Here is a 10,882-nt window from a genome sequence, read left to right as displayed (position 1 = left end):
GACGAAGCTTAATGAAAAACTTCATTAATTCCTAAAATATTATTTAGATTTTTGAATGCATGAAAAACTGAAGAACAAAAAAACCCACCGATAATTCAATAACTGACAGTAAAATGTTTCATTTTAGGGCGAATTCGTTTTTTAAAGATGATGATTCCTTCATTATCATCATTACAACCTTGATCAAGACACTTAACCTCAGACTAAACTAAAAAAACAAATACTGTTATAAATATACAGCAGGTTTCTGTGCATAAAAGCATCTGCTAAATGACTCCTTTGTGTTGAATGTAGATGTTCATGGAGCCCTTAGGCCTTTATAAATCTCTTCAGACATCAACAAATGCAAACTCAAGCACATCTCCTGCACCGTGGTACTTCGGCTTGTGTAGTAGCGGTTTGGGTCTCTCAAGGGCGTCATAGATCAGTCATTCAGGAATTGGAGAACGCTGCATCTGGGAAAGATTACATGGTGCTCAATGTTGAGTAGTAGAAATCGCTTGTAGTGCTCATCCCTGATGAACCCAGGCAGCGTTTTGTGCTGAGGCATGGCCGTTTGCAGAGTCTGAAGGTAAATACGACTTAGTGCTCCTGTGCCTGCTTTCGGCCCCAGGGCATCACGCTGGCATTTGCCCACTGACTCTTTGGCCGTTAGCATTCTGGATCTTATTAGCATATATTGAGCCTCTTTTGCAAAGAGGAATTGAGTCAAATCACGGCATGCATGCAAATGGAGAACCTTTGTTCCGCAGTTGTATGAATAAAAGCAGCTCTTAACTATATTTTTGCATTTTATGAAGCAAACATAAGTGCTGTTTGCCCACACAAAACCCGCCACCACAAAAGCTAAAGTGGTTGCTAGCTTGTTTCGTATTCGTCCATGTCAAGATAGAGGCTCAGTTCCAATCTATGGCTGTTTGCAATCACAAATACACGAGACAACTGTTGCACTAGTTGTACTGTCCATTGACAAATCCACAGTGATGCATCACTGTAGACCGTGTGAACTGGTATCTTGAGATTATTTGCCAGGAAATCCATCCCACACTGTATTACACAACCAACCACAAGAACGACTGTGCAAGATCTCCAGCAATTAGGAAATCTTGACCTTTGAGTCAAATACATCTTCTTAGTCCAGTTTATTACGCAGAGACACATGTAAGAAAGACTTAGGTAACACAGCAACATTGGCTCAGGCAATCGTTTGGTTTTGGGGGTGGAGTGGTTGACCAATAAGGGAATTCCTGTTTGAAATTAGTGTTTATTTTTGGAAATAGTGTTACAGAAATGGGAGGTGAACCTTTCAAATCAGGCCTCTGCAATCTAACTGTTCAAGTAATACCAAACCTTTAAAAGTGTGGGGTCAGTAAGATTTTCTTTGTTCTTACAGTTAACATTTCGAACATTTATGATGTCAGAAAAAATATAAGTATTTCCATTTTTTTTTTACTTCCTATTTTTTAATGAACATAAAAACAACAAAAAGTTTTTAAAAAAGCAAATAAATGAATAAATAAATATTAATAATAATAATAAAGCTTTCTTGAGCATCAAATCAGTATATTTAAATGATTTCTGAAGAATCGTGTGATACTGAAGACTGCGGTAATGATGCTGAAAATTCAGCTTTGCATCACAGGAATAAATTACTTTTTAATTTATAATAAAACATAAAATAGTTATTTGAAATTGTAATAATATTTCACAATTTCACTGTTTTTACTGTATTTGAATTAAATAAATGCATAAAAACATCTTTCATAAACATTTTTAAAATATCTTACTGACCCCAAACCTTTGAACATACTATAGTACTAAATCATTATGATACTTTGCTATTTATACAGTATCATCAGGCACTTTAAATTAATCTCAACAGCTCCTCCAACATTCATAAATGCAACTAATGGACCAGATCAAATATGTTTACATGAAATGATGTCATGTGACTCCTGTACTGCAGTCCAGACTGGCTTGTGTAATAAATGAGTCAGTCTGCTCTTCTGCTCTGGAGTCTCTCATCTAATCAGCATCTAGTGCTGCATTTCCAATTTACTCTGAAGCATTGCAATTTAGAGGGATTTGAGTTAATGAATCCCCTATCGGAGACTTATTTCTTCCATCTGGACCTGTGGTACTGTATTTATCCAAATAAGAGCGCTAAACTTGACAAGACTGGCCAGACAGTCCACCGAGACAAGTTAGGAGTAGTTTACTTTAACTGTAGTGATGGTCTTAAGGAGATATTTGAAGATTCTGAAATTAAAGAAAAGTGTGCTGTTACTTGTCTGCCTGATTAGACATGATCTATAAACTAAATTATCTAAGTATAATCAGATGACAAAAGTACAAAAGTACAAAAAGTACATTTTCTGAACGTTTACAAAGTCTTTTTAAAAGCTTCTAAAACTGTTGTGTGAACACTAAGTGAAGATTCCATTTTCTAATTTGTGAAAATTATGCAAATTTTACTTTTGAATGTTCTCTGAATATTCTGTAACAAGTAGTAACATTTAAATTTGACCACATCTCCCTCGAAACTACCTAGCCAGCCCTTAACATTGTGACAAAAGTTAGCATTTTTCTAAGTATACCCAGCTAATAAAAATACATTCTAAGAAGTTTTTTTAAGTGTTGCTTTAATGTTTTCTGAAGTCCAGTTTTTTTTAAATGCTTATGCAAGCATTAACTGAACATTCCATTTCATCTTTTAAAAAAAAAGTTACATTTGAATGTTCTTTGAACATTCTCAAACAAGTAGTAACATTTAAAAAAACGTTAGAAGAGCATCCATCTAAAATGGGGGAAAAAAGTTCCATTAACAATACATAAATGATGTTTTTGTGCTAACATTTTAAAAACATTATTAAAAACCATATAAGACCAGATAATGTCCCATTAACACTGTTTCAATGATCTTTAAATGTTCACAATGTCCAGTTTTTGAAATGTTTAAAAAAACGGTTATGCAACAACATGTGATTACATTTTAAATCATTCAATTTTATCATTCTGCACACATTATAGGAATAGTACATAAAGTTACATTTAGAAAGCGTTAGACGAACGTCCAACCAAAATTGTTCCAAATCCGTAAGACCTTTGATCACCATAAAGAAGGTGTTTTACATCAGGAGCACCACACGGATGTGTCATGGTACTCTCAAAAATGTCCTGGAAGAGAAGAAATCTTTGAATAAAGCTTTCCGATTTCAGCAAAAATATCTTAATTAGTGTTCTGAAGATGAACGAAAGTCTTAAGGCTTTGGAACGACATGAGGGTGAGTAATTAATGACAGAATTTTCATTTTTCAGGTGAACTATCCCTTTAACAACTTGATAATTTTGAACTACATTCTAGTAGCATCACCTTTGTTCGTAACTTTGAGAGAACCTTGCCAGAATGTTCTAAGAATGCAAACTAGCAAATAAAAATATCTGTAATTTTTCTATGGATGTTCGGTTATCGAGTGCTTCTGGAGATCTGATGGGCATCTCACAGCGAGGAAAGCATAAACAGCCCCTCAACCGTCTGTTCTCGTGCGTGTGAGCGTGTGCATGGTTATCAGACCTTCCCATCTCTCCTCGGGACACTGTGGTATCTTCACAGAGCAGCTTCTCGTTCAGTGGACGATGAGCACAGGAGTGGGTCTCGGAGCAGATTGTGTCCCGGCTGCCCTGTAGTCTGGGGTCAGGCTGCGTCTGTCCCATACCTGCACGACCCTCACGCCTCACAGGACAAAGCCTCTCTGATCCTGCGGTGCTGCGGCTCAGTAATGCTAATGCAGCTTCCTGGCGGGAGAGAAACACAACTGCTTTGCTTAGTGGATTTATTCCAGACATACTGCTTTCTTTGTCTTCCTTTAGTTATGAACACAAATAAGTCTGCAAGTCAACACAGATCACCACAACAATGAAAAATGTTACAGATTCTGTTATTCATTTTAAAGAGTAATTATATTAAGCAACAAAAAACACTAAATTAAAGTTCGCCAGAAATATACTCAACAAAAATATTCTAGGAACGTTTTTATAATGTTGATTTCAACACAACAACAACAACAACAACAACAATGATAAATGTTCTCAGAACATTCTAACATAAAAAAAAAGGAGCTGAAATGTTCCTGGAAAGAACATTTCAAATTAGATGTAATGGACAGAAATGAAACATATATTTGAACACAGCAATGAAAAAAATAAAAATAAAATAATAATAATAATAATAATAAAAAAATAAAAAAATAAATAAATAAATAAATACATAAATAAATAAATAAATTTATATATATATATATATATATATATATATATATATATATATATATATTATTTTTATTTGACAAATACTGTTTTCTGTTTCACCAAAAGTACTAAAAAAAAATCTAAATATACTGAAATAGACTGAGACTATTTTTCAACAAAATAAATAATTACTTGTATAGATTAAATTTATTAAGTATCAGAAAAGCATCAAATAATCTAAAGAGACTGAAATAAAATAAATTCTGATTACACTTAAAAAATTAAGAATAAGAAATAGTTAACTACAAAATCAGAAAACGTATCAATACTATTAAAAAAATATGTCATTCATTTATAGATTAATTTTATTAAACACCAAAAATAGTTTGAATAGACTTAAATAGAATGAAATTAAACTATTAGTTTACCACAAAAAATGTAAATAATATTCTTTTTAAATGATGCTGTCAGTTATTTGATAGATTAATGTTATTAAACATCAAAATAGTCAGACATGCAGTAGACTGAAATTAAATCAATAGTTTTCCACAGAAAAACTATTATATCTGTATTAATTTTAAAGATTAATTCTATAACAAAACACAATGAGCACACTAATTACCATGCTTCAAAAAAAAAAGAAAAAAAAGAAAAAAATATTGGTTAAAAGACCAGTGACATTTGATGTCATTTTCTGTGAACAATGACTTACATTTTCGTCTCTTTCTCACAAAAAGCCATCATATGGAGTAGAGTGCACAAGTCATATGGACTACATTTATGATGCTTTTAATGTGCCTTTTTTAAGCTTGAAAGCATCCATCCTCATTCATTCATATGGAAAAAAGGACTCAAGACATGTGCAAATTAACTTTGTGTTTCACAGAAGAAAGAATGTCAAATGGGTCTGAAATAACATGCTAATTTGGTGAACTATGCATTTAAAACCATGCCCTAGCAAAACTAACCACAAACCAGTCGACATGGATCCATGTGCAGGCTTGTGTAATGATACATTCACACTATAAAACAGCACAGAAGCAAATCAATCAGATCTAGAGAGGAATGAGAAGTTGGACTGAGCTGAAAGCAACATATCAGTGTATCAGATTTCAATGAAGCCCCGTGGCTGTTGCTTGTGCACATTATTCACTGTCCTAATGAGAGGAAAGCACCTAAAGCCACACTCATTTATGTGCCTGAACTCTTTTCACCAGCAAAGCTGATCATTATGTTCTTATTAATGGCCCACAGAATCAAATAAGAGCACAGAAGTGCGAAATAATAAGAACACTTCCACTGCAAACAGACTAATAACATTTCACAGGGGTCACATCAGAGTTTGATGCACTTTAACGTACTCGGTTACTAACGTAACCTCGGTTCCCTGAAATACGGGAACGAGTACTGCGTCGAAGACGCATATGGGAAAAACCCCCTTTTTCTCCTGAACTGAAGCCTTATTCAATCACGCAGTGAAACTGCACAGCCATTGGATCGTGCAGTGCTATTAAAACAAACCAATGGCTTGGCAGCGGTGCTGCACGAACCTATGGCAGCGAAGCCCGCCAAAGCCCGCCAATATGGGCGGGGAATCTGGCTATATATTGGCCGCTTCGCCACAGGAATTCAGGTTACTTCGACTGAAGCGACGACTGAGTTGTGCAGCCTTTTTAGCATGGCAAGGAACGCAGTACTCGTTCCCGTATTTCAGGGAACCGAGGTTACGTTAGTAACCGAGTACGTTCCCTTTCAATACTTCACTCGTACTGCGTCGAAGACGCATATGGGAACCCAGTTCAATCACGCCATGCTAAGAAGGGAGGACGACCAACGCAATCAAACTTGATTTGTTAAACCAAGATATGATAATAGCAACTAGGGGCAGAATAAGCTCAATGAGGTTACGTCTGGCCTAGCCTGATCATCCCGTGTTCGTATCGCCTCAGTAGCCAAGGGACCGAGTGCATACGAGTAGAGTTTGAGCCTTGGGCAAGAATGGCCAAGAGCATGCAAATGAGAAATAAGAAGGTGACCTTCACACAGAAAGTACCCTAGCATGAAGCGCTGGGACGTCTAGATTGTAAAATCTAGCAAATGTGGACGGCGAGCTCCAGCCAGCCGCCTCACAAATTTCTGCGATAGTCACACCATTAGACCATGCCCAAGACGAAGACACTGCTCTCGTCGAATGGGCTCTTACTCCAATTGGGCTTTGCAGGCCCAAAGAAGAGTAGGCTAGCTGGATTGCATCCACAATCCACCTTGAAAGTCTTTGCTTAGAGACCGGTAACCCTCTGGTGCGGTTTCCAAAGCATATGAAGAGCTGTTCTGATCGTCTTATTGGTGCAGAACGCTCTATGTAGACTTTTAGAGCCCTCACTGGACAAAGTAGATTCAGCCCTGGATCCTCCTCTGTGTTTTGTAACGCAGAGAGGGTGACCACTTGTGCTCTAAAAGGTGTGGAGAGCACCTTTGGCACATGGCCATGCCTCGGTTTCAGGACGACCCTCGAGTCGTTAGGCCCGAATTCTAGGCAATTAGGGCTCATCGAAAGTGCTTGCAAATCACCCACACGCTTAACAGACGCTAGTGCCAATAGCAGAGCGGTCTTTAGCGACAGGGCTTTAAGGCCTATGGACTGTAGCGGTTCAAAGGGGGCCCCCTTCAGGGCTCTCAGCACCGTGGGCAGGTCCCAAGAAGGGACGGTGGGAGGGCAAGGCGGATGAAGCCGTCTGGCACCTCTCATAAATTGGACGACTAAGTCGTTTCTGCCCACCGACTGGCCTGCTATAAGGGCGTGTGATGCCGCTATAGTTGCTACATAGACCTTGAGCGTGGAGGGGGATCGTCCCTTCTCCAAGAGCTCTTGCAAAAATGACAGTATCACTGATACGTCACAAGAGGTCGGGCTCTCACCATGGTCTGAACACCATGTGGAGAACACAGACCATTTGGAGGCATAGAGGCGTCGTGTAGACGGAGCTCTAGCCTGTGAAATTGTGTCTAGCACACGCTCAGGGAGTCCCGCGGGCTCCCGTCGAGCGACCAAATGTGCAGAGACCACTTCTCTGGGTGTGGATGCCAAATCGTCCCGTCCGCCTGAGAAAGGAGGTCCCGTCTCAGGGGAACGGGCCATGGGGCTGCAGTCAGCATCTGCGACAGGTCGGCTATCCAGTGCTGATTTTCCCAGAATGGGGCTACAAGCAGAACCCTGCATCTCTGGTCCCTGACCCGCCTGATTACTTGGGGAATCAGAGGGACCGGAGGAAAAGCATAAAGAAGACGGTTGGGCCAGTCCTGGGACAACGCGTCCTTGATCTTGGAAAAATATATTGGGCAATGAGAGTTGTCTTTTGAGGCAAAGAGGTCTATTTCCGCTCTGCCAAAGACCTCCCATATCTTCTGAACCGTCTGCGGGTGGAGTCTCCACTCTTCTGAGGAGACTCCGCTTCTTGACAGCATATCCGCGCCCTTGTTCAGCTTGCCCGGAAGATGCACTGCTCTCAGGGACCCCAAATTGCTTTGGGTCCATTCCAGCAGTCGCGACGTCAGTCTGAAGAGACGCGTCGACGACAGCCCACCTTGGTGATTTATATAAGAGACCACCGTCATGCTGTCCGATCTGACCAGCACGTGGTGGCTCTTTAGGTCTGACAGGAAGCTCTGGCAGGCTCGTTGAACTGCAATCATCTCGAGGCAGTTGATGTGAAGCCTGCTCTCCTCTTTCGACCATTGGCCGAAAGCGGGTTTCCCTTCGCACAGCGCGCCCCAACCCTTGTTGGACGCGTCTGTGGAGATCACTTTCCTTCTGCAAACCATACCAAGTGGAGCACCCCGTTCCATCCATTGCATGTCCCTCCAAGGGGTCAGGGCCGAAATACAGTCCTGACTCACCTTGATATTCAAGCGTCCGTGACGCCATGCATGAGGTGGAACACGTGGTTTCAGCCAATATTGGAGGGGGCGCATACGAAGCAGCCCGAGCTCCAGCACCGGCGATGCCGCCGCCATAAGACCCAGCAGCTTCTGGAATGTCTTTAGGGGTCGAGAAGCACCTATTTTGAAAGAGGCCGCAAGTCGCTGTAGAGCCGCAGCGCGCTCCTTCACCATTGTAGCCCTCATTGTCACTGAGTCTAACACTGTTCCCAGAAACGATATCCGCCGGCTGGGGGACAGTGAGCTCTTGACAAAGTTCACCCTGAGCCCCAGGCATTCCAGATGGCTGAGGAGCACAGTTCTGTAACCCAATGCCTCCCCCTCTGACTGAGCTAGAACTAGCCAGTCGTCGAGGTAATTGAGAATGCGGATGCCCTTCTGCCTGAGAGGGGAGAGAGCCGCATCCATGCACTTTGTGAACGTGCGAGGCGCCAGAGACAGCCCAAAGGGGAGGACCTTGTATTGGTAAGCCACGCCCTCGAAGGCAAATCTCAAGAACGGCCTGTGACGGGGGGCTATCTGGATGTGAAAGTAAGCGTCTTTCAGATCCAGCGAAAAGAACCAATCCCCTGAGCGTATTTGCGAGAGGATTTGTTTCAATGTGATCATTCTGAAGCGCCGTCTCATGAGGGCACGGTTCAGATGTCTTAAATCGAGGATGGGGCGCAGCCCACCATCCTTCTTGGGAACCAGGAAGTAACGGCTGTAAAACCCTGAGTCGCGGTGTGCTGGGGAACGATTTCTATAGCTCCCTTCACCAGCAGATTTTTCACTTCGGCACGAAGAACGTGAGCGTTCTCGTTGTGCACTGAAGTGGTGACCGCCCCGCGAAAGCGTGGTGGCCGTCGTGCGAACTGAAGGGAATAGCCGTGTTTTATTACTCCCATGACCCAATCTGATACCCCGGGAATGGCTTGCCATTGTGAGGCCCGGATGGACAGAGGTTGTATTAACTCGAGTGATTGACCGCCGTGGGGGGACATAGCACTCGTGAGTGTTGTGTGAGGAGAACTGCTCTTTTTGTGAAGGAGTGTGTTTTTTATTTTTTGCACTATAACAGCGCTTTGCTGTCTGGGCGCTAACAAGGGCCCATTGTTTGCAGCAGGAACAACTTCGTCGACATCTGGAGATGGACGGCAGAACACACGGGGCAGTTTGGGGGGTGGTCCGGCTGTGGCGAGACTTAGCCCCCTCCTCTTTCTTTCCTGTCGATCAGGATGACGGCGGCGGCGCAGGGTCCAGCACTATCTTGGGCCGGGGTCCCATGCGCTTGGGATACTGATACCGTCTGGTGGCCGAGCGAGAACGGTGTCGAGGCTCGGGTTTCACCGGCTGGGCTGCGGTGGTAGCAGCTGGCGCTTGCTTAGGAGGCTGACGAATCGGCACCTGTCTGGGGCGACTGGCAGCAGATGAAGCGCGCTTTGGCAGGAAGTGTCGCATTGCCTGGGACGACTTCTGCGCCTCTGTGAAACGCTCGGCGAATCCCTCTATCGCCGGGCCAAAGAGGCCGCTGGGGGAGATCGGTGCGTCTAGGAACTGGGCTCTGTCAGCATCCTTGATCTCCGTAAGGTTGAGCCATAAGTGGCGCTCCAAGACGACCAGGTTAGCCATCGAGCGCCCAATGGCCTGGGCGGTGCTCTTGGTAGCACGCAGCGCCAAGTCTGTTGCACTTCTCAGCTCCCTGAGTGTGGCGACATCTGGGCCAGACTCGTCGGTGGCGGCGAGAAGTTTGGCCTGGAAGACTTGAAGCACCGCCATAGAGTGGAGCGCCGCGGCTGCTTGCCCTGCCGATGAGTAGGCACGCCCGGCGAGCGCCGACGTCGTACGGCAGGGTTTGGACGGATGGTTGGCCTTGGCTTTCCATCCAATAGCTGCTGGCGGGCAGAGATGCACGGCCACAGACTCGTCCAGCGGCGGCAGCCGTTCGTATCCTCTTTCATCAGCACCGTCAATTGAGGTGAGGGCGGATGAAGATGAAGTACGCAGGCGCGCTGAGTAGGGGGCGCGCCACGATTTAGTGAGCTCGTCGTGGACCTCCGGGAAGAACGGAGCAGTTCGCTGACGAGGGGCTTGCTGGCGCCCCGGCAGAAACCATTCATCCAGACGGCTACGGGCTGGTTCCTCTGGAGGAGACCAATCCAGACCCAGCTCATCCACTGCCCTGGAGAGAACGCGGATAAGCTCGGCGTCCATCCCGAGTTTCGAGCGGTTTGGTTCAGATGACATCGAGGGGGCGGGGTCCGGCGAGCCCGACAGCTCCTCAGCATCTGAAGCGGCTAGAGACATGCTGTCCTCTAGCAGTTCCTCCTCAGTCCCTCCAAACAAAACCAGATCACTCGCGGCAGCAGAGGGACACTGGTCTGGCTGTACAAAGAGGACTGGGGAATCCCCTCTGGGCGGAGAAAACGAGGCACGCGGGGGCTGAGCCGGCGTGAGCTCGCTTTCATCCTGCTGCTTTAATCCTCTGCCCCGCCTTTTCTTCCTCGCCGGCTCGCGGGAGGAAGAAAAAGGGAGGGCGCGAGGAGCGAGATCGCTCTCTGAAAAGAAAGCGATTCGCGAGCGCAGAGAGGCGATATTCATGTTCTCGCAATGAGAACATGAATTCCCCGCGAGTGCTGTGTCAGCGTGGGGTTTCCCCAAGCACGCGACACACTCGCTGTGCCCGTCATCAGCGTGCAGAGGGGCTCTGCACGAG

This window comes from Carassius auratus, chromosome 4, assembly GCF_003368295.1.
Source record: "Carassius auratus strain Wakin chromosome 4, ASM336829v1, whole genome shotgun sequence".
Lineage (NCBI taxonomy): Eukaryota > Metazoa > Chordata > Actinopteri > Cypriniformes > Cyprinidae > Carassius > Carassius auratus.
This window is presented reverse-complemented; position numbering follows the sequence as displayed.